The 16158-nt window shown below is 35.9% G+C and overlaps 1 protein-coding gene across 1 annotated transcript in view; it reads right to left on the minus strand.

The window, feature by feature from the left end:
* The window catches only part of LOC310724036 (craniofacial development protein 2-like), a 384292-nt gene that overhangs the window by 42697 nt on the left and 325437 nt on the right, over positions 1–16158 (minus strand). The window lies entirely within an intron of this gene.

The following is a 16158-nucleotide window of genomic DNA, read 5'->3' on the forward strand; positions in this document are numbered from 1 at the left end:
TAATCTTTTTTCCAGAACCTTTGTGGATCTTCTATGTATTTCTTTGTGCTGGCCTTCTGATGCTTATTGCTGATGGGTGACTGACATCTTGTAGTATGGCCACTATATTTCTATTTTTAAGGTCTCCCTCCTGTCCTGTGGAGGTTGTTGGCAATGTCACTGATATTTGTTTTGGGTTAAAAGAAAGGGTACAATGTTCTGTTCTGTTCTGTTCTGTTCTGTTCTGTTCTGTTCTGTTCTGTTCTGTTCTGTTCCAACTCTTTTAGAGAGGGCTGTACATACACATAAAGTGAAACTAAATGGATGACTATGATTTCTATGTACTTGTTTTGTACATGATGGACAGTTAATTACAAATAGTGGGTACGGGCAACGATATAAATTACTCAGAGATTTACGAGTCTGTATTTGTCAGACAATAACATTTTACAGACAAATTCTGCGGGATGCAAAGAGGCTAAAAGAATGTATGTGTAAATGCATATCTGATTGCAGGCATGTCAAATAACATTACTACATGGGTCAGTTTGGTAGATTATGAATTTGATATACATTTTAGAATGGAAATTGTTTTTGGTATGAACTATGTGACTGACACAGTGTTGCTTTGTACTTTTATACAACTTTTTATGACAATAACAGATAATACAAAAATAAATTCAATCAACTGCTGGATAAAAAGATTTATGAAGAAAAGATGATGATGGATTTGGACTGTAGTCAACAGTCTGCTACACTGACTCAGGACTACGTTTCGCTTCTGATCATCATCATTGTATCCCGCAACACCGTATATCTGCTATAAATGGACATTTGGTGCAACCCAGATGAGGATGGGTTCCCTCTTGAGTCTGGTTCCTCTCAAGGTTTCTTCCTTATTCCATCTCGGGGAGTTTTTCCTTGCCACAGTCGCCACCGGCTCACTCATCAAAGACAAACTTACTTATAGACAACATATTAATTTTTAATCACCACATTATCTGTGTAAAGCTGCTTTGAGACAATGTTCATTGTTAAAAGTGCTATACAAATAAAAATGAATTAAAGTGATTTTTTTTTTTTTGGAATAGTAAAGTTTAAAAAAACTATATTTAAAATGTATTAATCTTACTGTCATCAGTGTGATCAGTTTTCTCCATCTAAATAAAATTAATTTTATCTACATGAATTAAGTCACTTTGCCCTGATTATAATGCCATCTTATTGCTAATCTAAATATAAACTGACACTTGTACCCATAATTGTCACTATAGTACTATAGTAGTAAACATTTTTATGTGGTAGATGACTGTGGTGTAGGACACTCGTGCGTGCCACTTTTAAGCCAAATACTGTATAAATAGCAAAATATTTGCACTGGGAACCTTTTTCTTTAGATTATACCTTGTATTTCATACTGTGCTGGTATGTTGCCTGAGGTAATAAAACTGACTCAATTTACCATCCTGACATTGGGGACTGGTGAGCTGGTGCAAATTATTGAGTTCAGTAATTCGTCACAGGGCTTTGCCAGCAATAGTGAAGCCGTGACAAGCCTTCTGAGCAAAATCAACTTCAGCAACAGCCTGTCAGACACATTTCATTAGCAAAAGTGTCATAAGCTTTTTGTCATAGCCAGTAAGATGTTCTTTTACCTACATGGGATTATAAAACATTAAAAACCAATAGGCAAAAATTATTTGTATTTGCTCTCTGTTGAATTGTTTAGCCCCAACTGAAAACATGAAAAACCTCACATGGCTGAACCTTACAAACAAATGATGAACACAGAATAAACCAATAGAGACTGGATTTAACTGCTACTTAATGAAAAATTATTACTAAACTTGGCTGATTTGGGAACTTCTTTTGTTCTTGAAAAAAAGTAACCATATTGGGTGTTTGTGATCATTTAGCTGCAGGAGCATTAGTGAGGTTGCATATGAGGCTCTGGAATGCAATTGGTGCTCTGGTGTTGTAATTCATCCCAAAGGTGCTCAGGTGGAACATTTAAGTTCTTCCACTTTAAAGTTCTTGTCCTCATGGGCATCATCATGCTGGAAGAGGTTTGGTTTTACAGAGACATTCTATAAAATTGTGTGCTTTTGGCAAGAATCCATGGACAGGTGAAAACAGAATTATAGAAATGTTTGCATATGTAGAAAAAGGAAAAACTGAAATATTGCATGTAAATAAGTATTCAGACCCTTTGCAACATCACTTGAATCTCCACACAGGCTCTCCAGATCTCAGTTAAGGTGACCTTTGGGTTCTTGGTGACCTTTCTTACTAAGGCCCTTCTCCCCTGATTGCTATGTTTGGCCAGGTGACTTGGAAGAGTCCTGGTGGTGTGCCACGTCTATCCTCAATAAAAACTGTTCTACAGTGCTCAGGACCTCAGACTGGGCTAAATGTCCAACATGACAACAACCAGCCAAGCACAGCCAAGACAACACAGGAATGGCTTAGTGACAACTCTGTAAACGTCCTAGAGTGTCCCAGTCAGAACCCTAAATTGAACCATATTGAACACATCTAAAGAGACTTAAAATTGGCTGTCCACCGACGGTCCCCTTCCAACCTCGACGATTTTGAGAGGATTAGTAAAGAAGAATGTCAAATGGCAGAAAATCCCCAATCCAGGTGTGCAAACTACATCACATCAGACTCAAAAGGCTGCAATTTCTGCCAAATGTGCTTCAACATTAACATACACATACACATATAAAATAATTATAACAATAAAAAATAAAAAAATCAGTATCTCACAAAAGTAAGTACACCCCTCACCTTTCAGCAACCATTTTACCATCTTCTCAATGGAGATATATTAGAGTAGTCAATGTGCCACTTGTATTTAAGTACAAATTCTAAAATAAAATAAAAAAATTTACAGGCACAAGGTCAGAAGCAAACTCTTGCATGGTTCATGCGCAGTAGACTTCTAAAGCACACCGAAGCAAAATATCAGAAACGCAAGACAGGTGACTCGCTGATTGCTACAGACATTACTTCATTATTAAAGAAAGGAACATACAACACAACAAAACCTTGCCTGTTATTTTTTATAAGATATTATTTCAGTTGTTGTTCTGAAAAGTTTCTTGTTTCTAAGTTCATAATTTCTACAAAAAGGCAAACTCAAATAAAACGGAACGTTTGTTAATTTTTCATTTTTTTCATATTTAAAAGGGAAGTGAGTGTAACTGAAAAACAGAGTAGCTGGAAGAAGCAGTCAGTACATTGAAAATAAAACTACTTATACATTTTACCTTCATAAATATTGCAGGCGGGAGCGAGACAGAACCTTGGGGTAGTCCCTACTTGACTATTCTACTTTCCCATGCAGGTCTCTACTTGACTGTAGGCAAGAGACAATTTTCTTGGTACTCCTCATCAGGAAGTTGCTGCACATGCTGGACACCATCTAAACCAAACAAGTTTATCTTAGTCTCATCAGACCACAGGACATGCTTCCAGTAACTCATGCTCTTGGACAGGTAGTTTTTGGCAAACTGTTTGCGGGCTTTTTTGTGAGTCAGTTTGGGACAACAGCTATGCAAACCCATTGCAGTGTGTGGCATATGGTCTGAGTATTGACATGTGGGCCTTCTGCTTCTGCAACCTCTAAAACAATGCTGACAGCATTCATGCGTCTGTTTTTTTTTTAAGCCAGCTCCTGGACCTGATGCACAGCAAGGACTCAATTTCTTCGATGGACCCTTGCGAGGCCTGTTCCGAGTGGAACCCGTCTTGGAAAACATCTGTATGACCCTGGCCACTGTACTGTAACTTCAGGGTGATACTGATCTTCTTATAGCCTCGGCATCTTTGTGGAGAGCAGCAATTCTAATTCTCAAGAGTTCTTTGCCATGAGGTTCCATGTTTAACATTTAGTATTTAACTCAAAGCAAATTTTTACTGCTCTAATACAAGATACACAAATTTGTATGGTTCTGTCAAGCATAACATAATGAATAGGACATGTGGCTTTGCATGGTTGCACGATGTACAGCTGTTATAACTTTGGGTGTACTTACTTTTATTGGCAGTTATAATATAAGACAATAATGGCTGTATGTTGAGTTATTGTCAGAGGACAGTAAATCTGTACTGCTATACAAACTGCACATTGACTACTCTAAAATATTTCCAAAAATATTTGTGTGTTTTATATTTGTTTACATGAATACTGTGAAACATGATATTGTGAACAGTTACTCTGTGGTTTCTGCAGTTAATTCCTGCAGAAGTATAACCGTGAACCGCTGAGTCTCTCCTCCCTGTGATTCATGACTGATTTAAACCTGGTAAAATAATCAAATAAATAACCGGTCAGTGGCAACGATCCATCAGGGGTATCACGTCCACCTCCGCATCATGCCAGACCATGAGTCATTTTTAAACTACACTCTTGTAAAGCTTAAATGACGCACCGTGCGAAAGCACACTGGCAGCAGGTTCGTTATCAGGATGAATGACCTGCTTCTGTGGTTGTTTTTTCGTTTCCTGCAAAAAGGGAAAGAAGGGAAAAAAAGATTAAAATTATTTAAACGAAACCTTTCGCTGAACAGTTTATCAACAAAAATCTATTTACACACAAATAAAATCTGACAATATGTTTTTTTGTATTTGTTGTCTATAACACTAAAATAAATTGGAAATACAGTGAAAAGTATAAGCACATACAAATATTTTGTCAAATATTTATAGATTGTACTGTTTTGAGTGTTATTTCCACTCATAATTATTGACTTTAGTGTTAAACAATCATGGTACCTTTGTTATACACTGTTGCTGAAAGGGCATTATAAAATTAATCAACTCAAATGGGCAGCTTTCCCTATCCACTTAAGATAGAAAACAAACAATATCAGTGTAACAACACTCACCCCTCACACATCCTCTGCCAACATGGTAATGCAATTTGTGCTTTAAAGGTCATTTAGTTGCACTATGCATGAATAATTTGTTTATCCTTCAGATCTCTTCTTTAAATAAACACCAACAGATCCAATCCAGTGTCCATTCTGGCCTATATCAAAGCTTAATGTAGCTATACTTCTATAGTTATACTGAATAAATATGCATATGTGAGGATCCTTCTCTAAAAAGATATTTTTGTGAGACTATAAAGAGAAATAGTGTGAGCGAAAACCACTGTGTATATAAGAAACCACAGAAACAAGCTGGATAGTTTCTCCAAGCTATTGATTTTCATTGATTCACACCTACACACCGTAAGCCTAAAGATTGCTGGGTGATTGCCAATATAAGGATCCTGAGTCACTAAAATTGTAGGAAGCAGTCAGTGTGTACTTTCAAAAAATAAAATAAAATAAAAAAAGACCTGAATGAAACATGTCCAAAATGAACTCCCAGCTATGATATCAGAGAAAAGCAATGGCATTTTAATGGCTATATAACAGCGATGCTATTAGGAGGAGCAGCAGATGTTTGGGTTTGCAAATCAACCTGTTCCTGCCACATCAGCCACCAGAGAGATTGTGGCTAAGTTGGATACTGGTTTTGTCACCTGCAATTTATCCCAGATGTATTCAGTAGAGTTGAGGTCAGAGCTCTATAACAGGCCACTGAAGATCTTCCACTCCAACCTGTGTAAACCATCTTTATGGATCTCATTCAGTACACAGAGGTATTGTCATGCTGAAACAGGTTTGGGTCTCCTAGTTAAGGTGAATTTAATGATACTGCATTTCATAAAATTGTGCACCTCCAACTTTATGTTTACAGTTTGAGTAGAAACCACATATGGCTGGAAAATCTTTTACATTGAATGATGTAACATGAGACAAACCTTTTTATCATAAGGAACACTTCCAATGGCTCTTTCTTAATAAATGTTTATCAGTATAGTATAGTATAGAATGAAGTTACTTGATAATGAAATATGCTAGTTCCTCTAGTGGTTTGTATGTTTCTTATATTTATTTTTTACTTTGTTAACTCATTTTGAGAACAATAAATAGAAGGCTCTTAATATTGAATCTGGAAACTAAGTTAGTCCTCAAGTCAAGTCATGTAAAGTCAAGTTTATTTCTGTAGCGCTTTTCACAACAGACATTGTTTTAAAGCAGCTTTACAGAAATCAACAGTCAAGGTGAATGGTGTGTATTTATCCCTGATGAGAAAGTATTGGAAACTGTGGCAAGGAAAAACTCCCTTAGATGTAATGAGGAAGAAACCTTGAGAGGAACCAGACTCAAAAGGGGAACCCATCCTCATTTGGGTGACATCAAGAGTTTGATCATAATTCTTTCAACAATACAGAACACTGGAGAGTGAGAACTAACATGAGTACTGGAGAATAAGATTATAAGTAAATGTTCTTTCAACAGTCTTTGGTATAAAAGTAGGAGCTACTGAGCTCAACATTTGTGATCATCACAGATCCAGCATCAGCTTCTCCATGCTAGAGCCTTTAAACACTCCAGAAGGTCCAATGTCAAAACTCCACACATGTAGTGGGATCCAATTGGCACTGGTACGTCTCTAGATGGTTCAGGATGTTTGCGAGTTTGGCATCTACTTCTTCAAAAGTCCATAATCATCATGAGGTGGGACGTGACTGGAGCTGGCCAAACCTCAGGAAGCCTCAGGATGGGGAGAGAAAGAGAAGCAGTGGAGAGGAATTAGCGTAGCTGCTGTTCATGATATTAACAGCACAAGTTGATAATGTGCATGTAATCATATATTCTGGAGCACAAGGTTGTGATGTGATGTGTGTGATGTGTGTTATGTGTAGGCTTTGCTAAAAAGATATGTTTTTAATCTACACTTAAACTGGGAGAGTGTGTCTGAACCCCGAACACTGTCAGGAAGACTATTCCAGAGTTTAGGAGCTAAATGTGAAAATGCTCTACCGCTTTTAGTGGACTTTGCTATTCTAGGAACTACTAGAAGCCCAGAGTTTTGAGATCTCAGTGAGCATGGCGGATTGTAGCGTGTTAAGAGACTGGATAGATACATGGGAGCCAAACCATTTAGTGCTTTATAAGTGAGTAGCAGTAGTTTGTAGTCTATTCGAAACTTAGTCCTCCTCCATGTTGTTTCCTATGTGGATAACAATATATCTTTGTTAATTACAATTCCTTAAATATTGTTTCACATATAACTACGTTTTTAAACCATTTGTGTGTGCCTTATGCTTTTAACACTTAATCTTAAACAAGAGACTGCTTTCATTGCTCTGTTCTCTGGCTCAGCATGTCTTTTTTTTTACTGTAATAAATATACACTGCAATATGTATCAAACCCACTGAAAAACTGACAGTGTGCAGCTTAGTGTTTCAGGGGAATACCCATACAGTTTGTGTTTGTGCTTGTGCTGTTGCTTGTGTTGGGGATGGGAGTATCCGGTGAATCAAATCAGCTCATTTCCATGCTAATGACAATCTACATTAAAACATACTGAATTTCTACAAAAGTAAACTTTCAAAATTGTTCAATTATCAGATATTAGTACAATATTATTACTTATTAAAATAATTTGTCAAGGTTTGTGGTCTCCATTAATGTTCTCTTATGTATCTCTAGGTTTACACACTTAAGTCTCAGAGCGGACAAACCCATTATTGAGGCAGCATTTTTCTGTTAATTAGTGTTGCCTGATGAATTGCACAACACTGTTAGAAAAAGAGCTGTTTTTCTGACAGTAGTGCTGTGTTTACTTTGCCACCTGACAAGCAGGGAAAACATAGCACTCCAGCAGAGCAGAGCTGACTGACACAGCTTGTTAGCAGCTCCAACAGGAATGAGGAGATGTTTATAAATGCGCAATACCCTGGAGAGATTCAACGTGCATCCGCCTCTCTACTAATTCAGGAGCATCAATCTCATTCATATAACACACCAGGACTGGATTGGCCATCAAGACTATTTCACCACTGATTTTAATGTTGTCAAATAAATGCACTGTAATTTTAATTCATTTACTCAAACATAATTGTTTAGTAAATAATGAAATCACTTTTTTTGCTAACAGTATTAAATATCATTCTCATTCTTCTCCCTCTCCTCATCTTTTTATAACTTTTATCTTAAAAAAAAAAGAAAATAATGTATACAACCTGATAAATAATAAAACATGGCCAGATGGAGCTGAAAAGAAACGGGCATGTGGAAAAACCTTTAAGAAAATACACCTGACATTTTTCAGTTGTCAGTCTGATCTACAAACAACACTATATAATTTGGCTGTACAATATCACAATTTATCCGAGTCCTTAAAGCCTTGGACACCAAGCCATGCACACTGATACAGTATGTCAGGCAGGCCATGGAGCTTTTTTGTTTAGACACATTGGAAGCAGTTGACAGCAAATCTGAAAGAGAGAAGCTGTCAAAGCAGAATTTGGCCAAACCTATGACCACTAAAACACATGCAAAGCCACACACACACGCATTGTGCAAATAAGGCCACGGGTGTTGTGCCGAGTTCGAGTCGGGAGTTTCTTTTTATTCTGAATCATTTCTTCTTCTTTAAATGTTCTGCTTGCTGTTGAACTAATGAACAGAACTGATGAAGTAGATGCCACCAAGTGCAATCAAAACAAATGTAAAACAGAGCACGTGCTCTACCCTGGTTGTTGGCTTGCTGACTGCTTAACTAATTAAATTTGTATAAACTCATAAATAAAAGGAACAACTGATCTCACTAAATATAATTCAGTAAAAAGTCAGATATTTGAATTTGAAAGTTAAAGTCTCCCCAAAATGGAAATACTTCAGTAAAGAATTACTTTATTAAAGTACATGAATAAGCTACTTAAGTACAGTAACAAATTACAGTTACTTTGTTTCTGTCCACCACTGCTTACTATACATAAACACACCCACACTGTTAATTTACCTGTAACACAAAAATACATACTTTAGAAGAATAAGCAATGTGAATAAGCAAATTTTAACTTGACACATTTTCAAACACTAAACATTTTTTTCTGCAAGATACTGGTTTCAATTAAGAATTGAACAGAGACTACCACTTAGAGGGTCCAGGCTTTTATGCTTCTTTAAACACTTGCCTGAAAAAGCCCTTAGCACAGGTTGTTGGGTGAAATATCCTGCCACTTACCAAACTTCATGATGCCATTTTAACAGGAATCCCGGGACAAAAGGGTTTATTTGAGATGATCTAATCTCACAAAACATACAATTCCAAATGTAGCTCCAGTGATACTTGGGGAAAGGATGTGCAACACCATTCAGTTAATGAGCAGTTGTACTTCTCTTTCAAGTGCACAATCACTCAACTGGAGTGTCTCTGCTCACCAGAGACAATCATGTTAAGCCTCTTGAACATCTGGGTGTTTACAGCTATTAACAAGCACATCATTATTTTAGCAGGGGTCTATCAGCTGTAATTTATTTTTCTTGTCACTCTTGAGAACTATAACACGGCCATTATGTATACAATATTCCACAAATGTGAGTACACCCTTCACAGAAATATATGTGAAATGATAGAAATGACACTTGGATATATTTTAGTGTAGTCAATGTGCAGTTTGTATAGCAGTAGAGATTTACTGTCCCCTAAAAATAATTTAACATACAGCCATTATTGTCTAAATAACTGGGAAAAAATGTGAGTACACCCTAAGTGAACATGTCAAAACTGTATCCAAAGTGTGAATATTTTGTGTGAGCATCATTGTTATGTAGCACTGCTTTAATCCTCCTGGACATTGAATTCACCAGAGCTGCAGAGTTGTTGCTGGGATCCTCTCAAGATTACAAACTTAATATAAATATAACTCTTAAATTCTACAAAGCAAACTTGGAACGTGCTAATTTAATATATATTGTAATATGTAATATTACAATAATGTAATATAGCAACTAAACTGTGAACTGCCAGCTAATATTGACTTACCGTAATTTCCGGACTATAAAGGGCACCCATATGTCTAAGTTTCTTTGACTAACCCATAACGCTGTTGCCAAGAAAAATAAAAAAGCAAGAGTTTTGGAAACCTGTCTGTGCTTATATGATTTCTGTTGCAACTGGAGTTAGCGAGCTCTCCCTTCACCCAGACTCAACGCGCTACAACGGCTTGTATCTAAACAGTAGCCTACCAAGTAAGTCATTGTTCACTGTCTTCCTCCTTCCTTTCACAACTACAGTGGTACCTTGACCTACGAGTGCATTAATGTACGAGTTTTCCGTGGTACAAGCGGTCACTCTGTCAATTTTTTTTGCTTTGTTACGCAAGCAAAAAATTGAGGTACGAGCTCGAGACGCCGCTGCTAGATGGCGAAGCGAAGCCAGAAAGTGAAGATTGTGACCAAAATTCAGATAAGCAAAGAAGAAAAAGAAAAAATTGTAAAGTTTAGGGATACGTAGTGTACAGGAGTGATAGTAAAAAACGAGTTTTCCCTCCGCCTCCGCTTATCGTCTCTACCCCCCCTCCACACACCCACACACACACACACACACACCCCACCGGCATTTTCGTTAGCTCAAGATGCAAAGTTGTTGCCTGTCTAACTTCCTCGAGGTTTATTGGCCAGCTTTTGTAAGGTTGCACTGGATGTGCATTGTCTTAGAGAGATAAAATAAATAAATGCTGTTAAAAATGAATGCCATAGTTTAAATGATAGGGTAGTGAAATACTCCACAGTATTTCCACATTGGCAACTGTATAAAACCTGAATTTAAATATATTTGTTTAAAACTCATTCACAAACAATGGAAATTACTGTTTTAATTGGTTATTTTCAAGGTTTTTTTGTGTGTGGGCTTATTCGGGATGGCAGTAACTCTTACTATCAAAAAGGCAGTTTGGTACATGACTGATGTTATCCAGTTATTTAAACATGACCTGGAAAACAGGTGATGGGACCACCGCAAAACCATGTTGATATGATAAAAGGGAGGGGGATTGTGCAGTATAATAAGAGGGGTGGGAGAGAAAACCTTTGTTCATTTTTGTATTATTTCTGTCTTGATTTTTCTCAGATGTTAATAATGAACAATTATTGCTCCATAGTACCTTTAACAGCCAAGCTGTGAACCAAAAGAACAAACTTTGAAGGACTGGAGCATAGACAAAACTTGAGTTAAATGTTGACTGTCAAGTTAAAAGACTGCAGGAGATAAACAAGAGGACTGAAGCTGGTCTGAAAGTCTCTATGTCCCAAAACAGCCAGTGTTGCTGAATTCTCTGGAGTGGTTCAGGTCTCAGCTTAACTTCTCCTGAAACTTCCTGGAGCTGACTAAACTGAGAGTACACAGTAAAACAAAACAACATTCATTCAGGACCAATGTTCAATATGAAGGACACCTTAAAACATTACATTATGTTAGACAGTAGCATACCCACACACACTACATAAAATGCACATGTGCAAAGAGCGTTTGTGAAAACACACACAAAAAAGTACAAATACACATTAAGTACAAATAGTAAAATAGCACAGTGACAGTGTAGCAGCAGCACATAGTGCTAAATGTAAAATTTAAAAAAGTGCATACACATTGTTCATGTTCAGAGGTGGCAAAAAGTACACACATCCTTTACTTAAGTAGAAGTACAGATACTCGTGTCTTAAAATACTCGGGTAAAAGTCGAAGTACTAATTATACTTTTTAACTCAAGTGAAAGTAAAGAAGTCTTGGCTCTGACATGTACTTAAGTAAAAAGTAGTTATTACTTCTACCTATTTTAGTGTCACACTGGTAACTGGACCTCACATCATATTAATGATTGATTTATTGATTGATTGATTGATAGATAGATAGATAGATAGATAGATAGATAGATAGATAGATAGATAGATAGATAGATAGATAGATAGATAGATAGATAGATAGATAGATAGATAGATAGAACCTTATTATAATTGCATTGTACAGGTACACAGCATTGAAATGCAGTTTTGCATTTCTAGCAATCGTGCAAATTGTGAAGATAAATATGTAGCATATGTACAGCATGTGAGTAAATATAAAGGCTATAACAGTGCAGAGATGTGTGGACATCATTAGGCAGTACAGATAGACGTTCTGAAGCTATAGCATTGAAGAGTAACTGTGCAGATAGGTAAGCTAAATAAACAAGTCTATATATATATATATATATATATATATATATATATATATATATATATATATATATATATATATATATATATATATATATATATATATACATGAATGTGAAATGTTGGGCAGAATGTACAGTAAGTATATAAATATATAAAGATACATAAAGATAAAAATAGTGCAGGTGTAATGAGGAGTAAAAAAGGATACAATTGTACAGAGGTTGTCAAACAAAAAAAAATATTCAATCGCAACTAAATCGCACATTTCTATCTGTTCTAAATGTACCATATATTAATACTTCCTGTTTTTAAAACTTTAAGCAACATATACATGGAGAAATTTGGACGCTACATAGAGCATGAAGACAAAACATTCTTGTAAATGTTTTAAAGTAATAATGGTGGTTTAAATGACATAAATCATCAGGACACCAAACAAAACCTTTGCTATGTTTCCACACGGACAGTTAATGAGGTGATACCGGAGAAACTGCACCTCTTCAAGTCTAATCAAGAAGCTTTTATCATAATCATAGACATTTTACAGATTTTAATGATGTTTTGTTTTTATCTGTACGATCAATAAAAAAAGTAATTTAAGTTTGTGTGCCATTATGAGGAAAAAAACCCAAAAAATGCCACCCAGAGGGTAAATTGTGTAAAACATGGCGGATTTGCTGTTTGATTTGAGACTTGGCGCAAAAATAAAACAAAAGTTTACTGATTAAAAATATTTTTCGGTGAAGTTTATTTCTTTTATATCTAAGTAAAGAAAGGACGTCGTGAATAAATGTATGTTTTGCTGGAGGTTTTATTTTCGCCTCTTATATTTAGTTATTTATTTAAGTATTTATATTTTTTATAAAAATGGCAAAAACAGAAATGCCCGCTGAATTAAAAGTGCGTTAATAAAATTTTGTGCCGTTTAAAAGAACTATGCAAAACGAATTTAAAAAGTTGTTACCTAATGAATATGTCCATATCTGAAAAATCCACATATAGAACACAAGCATAGCAAAGATGATGATGAGGAAAGTCTCTGTTCTCAGACATGTTTACATCACTGACTCCCTCTGTCTCATTCATGTTAACTTTACTTCTTGTTGCTTTCTGCCTGCTGATTCTGAGCTTCGTAAACTAGTTTACGTCTGTGTGAGAGAGTCAGGACTTTATACACAAGTGAATTGAATAAGACGCGCAGTAACACGAAATCGGTTGATTGGCTGAAACCGACGCAGTGAAAATAAAAAATTTCACCAAATCAATGGATTAAAACTAAAGTAACGAGCCGGTTTTGAAAATGTAAGAAGTAAAAAGTACAGATATTTGTGTAAAAATGTAATGAGTAAAAGTAAAAAGTTGTCTGAAAAATAAATAGTGGAGTAAAGTACTGATACCAGAGAAATCTACTTAATTACAGTAACAAAGTATTTGTACTTCGTTATTTCCCACCTCTGTTCATGTTATAATAAATACTTCATATGCAACACCTCTTCTAAAGATACCACTATCCTTGAAACACCACTGTCATTTATTAGAACCGGCACTTAAACACCACTGTTTAAATAGCAGCACAAGCCTCCAAATTTAAGATGCAAAATGCTTAAAGCTTAAAGCTCACTTATAAAGGTTATCATCATATAAATCATATATAAATATATAATTTATTATATAATAATATAAATAATATAAGCTCAAAAGGAATTCAGGAAATTGAGGGACCCATAGGGAGGTGTTCACCATCACCCCAGGATGGATGCACCTCTACCAGCACAACACAAATCCCCAGGTTTCAGATACGACCAGAAAGAGCTAATGCAGCTTTCTAGCAGTTTACCAGCCACCTCAGTACAACACAAAGTCATCTCCAGAGACAACCACTGCTATAAGTGGAGTGTACACTTGTTACCGTGATTAAACACAGTGTTTCATCAGGAGAAGGATAAAGGATGTTTAGAGCTTTTACATTTCCAGGATAAAATGCTGCAACACTTTTTGAGTTTGATATCAAATTGCATGGCATTTCTATTCCGTAAATCCTACAACATTCATATAAATATACATTTTAAAAATGTTGTTTTGTTGGTCCACACAGCTGAGTCACTAGCAGTCTTTAACTGGCATCGAAAGACCAAACTCTTCCAGCAGTACTTAAATGAGAAGAATTTGCTTTTCTAAGTATATTATCTCCAAACAAACATTTTAGACTGATAGTTTCTTTAGTCTGTGATCTAATGAACCAGTATCCGAATCTGAATTGATCGAGACAAATACAACGTGCATGGGTCTATGAGCAAACAATCAAGATCAATTGGTCCTACCACTAAGGACAGTGGTGCCTAATGTTTGTTAGTTGCAGCACTGCTTTGTTATTGCTGGAAGAGTAGGACCCTCAGAGCAATTGCTGTCAACAGTTGTGTGTTGCATGCTAATATCAACAGAATTTTTGTGGTTTGTTGAGACTATGATCAGATATTAGATAGAACATTTTCACTGCTATGGCATGGCAATTGTTTGTCGATATGTATCTTAACTATATTTGTATTTGATCATATTTTATGTTAAGGACCTTAGCAAGTCTCAAACTGATGGTAGGACTAGCATTAAGACAAATATCAAATTTATGCTTCTGCCTTATTAGCTGTTAGCTCGAATCAATATGTCCATGCAATATTGTTTTCCCAAATCTAATAGCCAGCTGTTAAATGGAAATTCTTTGCTGAGTATTTGCCGTGTGGCATCGAGGCGCTTTGGCTTAGTTGGTTAAAGTGCCTGTTTTTTGTTTTTTTTTCACTTTCCTTTTCTTTACAGTTAGGATGCATTATCATTAAGTGAAAATATTTTAGCAATATGTCGCATAAAATATGCTTTGGGACTCATCATACCATGCATGGTGTCAGAAAATGTTAAATAGTTTTGCCTGTATAATGTGTTGCATGTAGTAGCAGGACTTAAGGGCATAATCAAGAAAATTTTATTTGTACAGTGTTTTAACAATGAACATTGTCCCGAAGCATCTTCACAGAATCAAATAGATTCTGAATACAATCTTTAAATGTATAAATCAGTCCATATACTGTAGGTATATACATATAGATATATTATACACATAGACTACTCTCGGACATGATTTCACTCTGCACTACAGGACTACCCGCAGAGAAAATAGGAGTAGCAACTGGTGAACTTAATTAGATAACTAATCAATAACTGGAAGTGGTCTGGGATTTGGGGTAGGTATACAAGTCCAAACAGATACAAAGGACATAAAGATCTGAAAACAAAAGATCACACACACAAGAAGAGTCTGTGGAGCTGGAAATTCCAGTATGCAGTGTGTGGAAAATTCATGTTGCTATACAGCATATGTCAGTCTTTAAGTGCTATGAGTAAAGGGTTAAAAGTAACCATTATTCCCTTACAATCAATTCTTTGGCATTTATCATTGATATTAGGCCTTTTTTTTTGTTTTGTTTTTTAAACTTCCACTTAATATTAACTCTCCCTCACAAAGATATTCGGTGTCACCTCTTTCTCTGCTGTGTTACCAGTGACCATTATTATTATCCTTTAACCATAGTCCTTTAACCCAGGCCCTGTTATCACATCATGCAGCATGTGCATCATGTCCAGTGAGGTTAAAACTAATAAATATCAATGCTACACTGTGATGGTATAAATTTTGGAAAAAAATAAATGTCAGATTAAAAAAATATAGAGTTGACAGATTGCCAGATTTGATGTGATGGCTTGCAAAACAGAAGCCTGTCAGATGCACCCTTTAGACTTCCTGAGTAGTGAAACATGACTGCTTGTCAAATGAATAAAAAGCAGTTTAGGTGAACCTGTCAAGATCCTCCCCAGACAATGTTTAATATTCCACAGACAAAAGTCTGGAGGAAAATGGCATTTCATTTAGTCAGCTCCAGAATTACTGGCACCCTAGGGGTTAAAAAAAAAGGCTATAACAGGCTATAAAAGAATCTGACTTAGTTAGCTTCATTTCACACTGAAAGCCTGTCACACATCTAATCTTTATTAACTGAAGTAGTTTATTATAGTAATTCTGTTTAGGAATAAATGAACTTCAAAATATATGAAAGTAAT

Source organism: Silurus aristotelis (genome assembly GCF_946808225.1).
Source record: "Silurus aristotelis genome assembly, chromosome: 3".
Lineage (NCBI taxonomy): Eukaryota > Metazoa > Chordata > Actinopteri > Siluriformes > Siluridae > Silurus > Silurus aristotelis.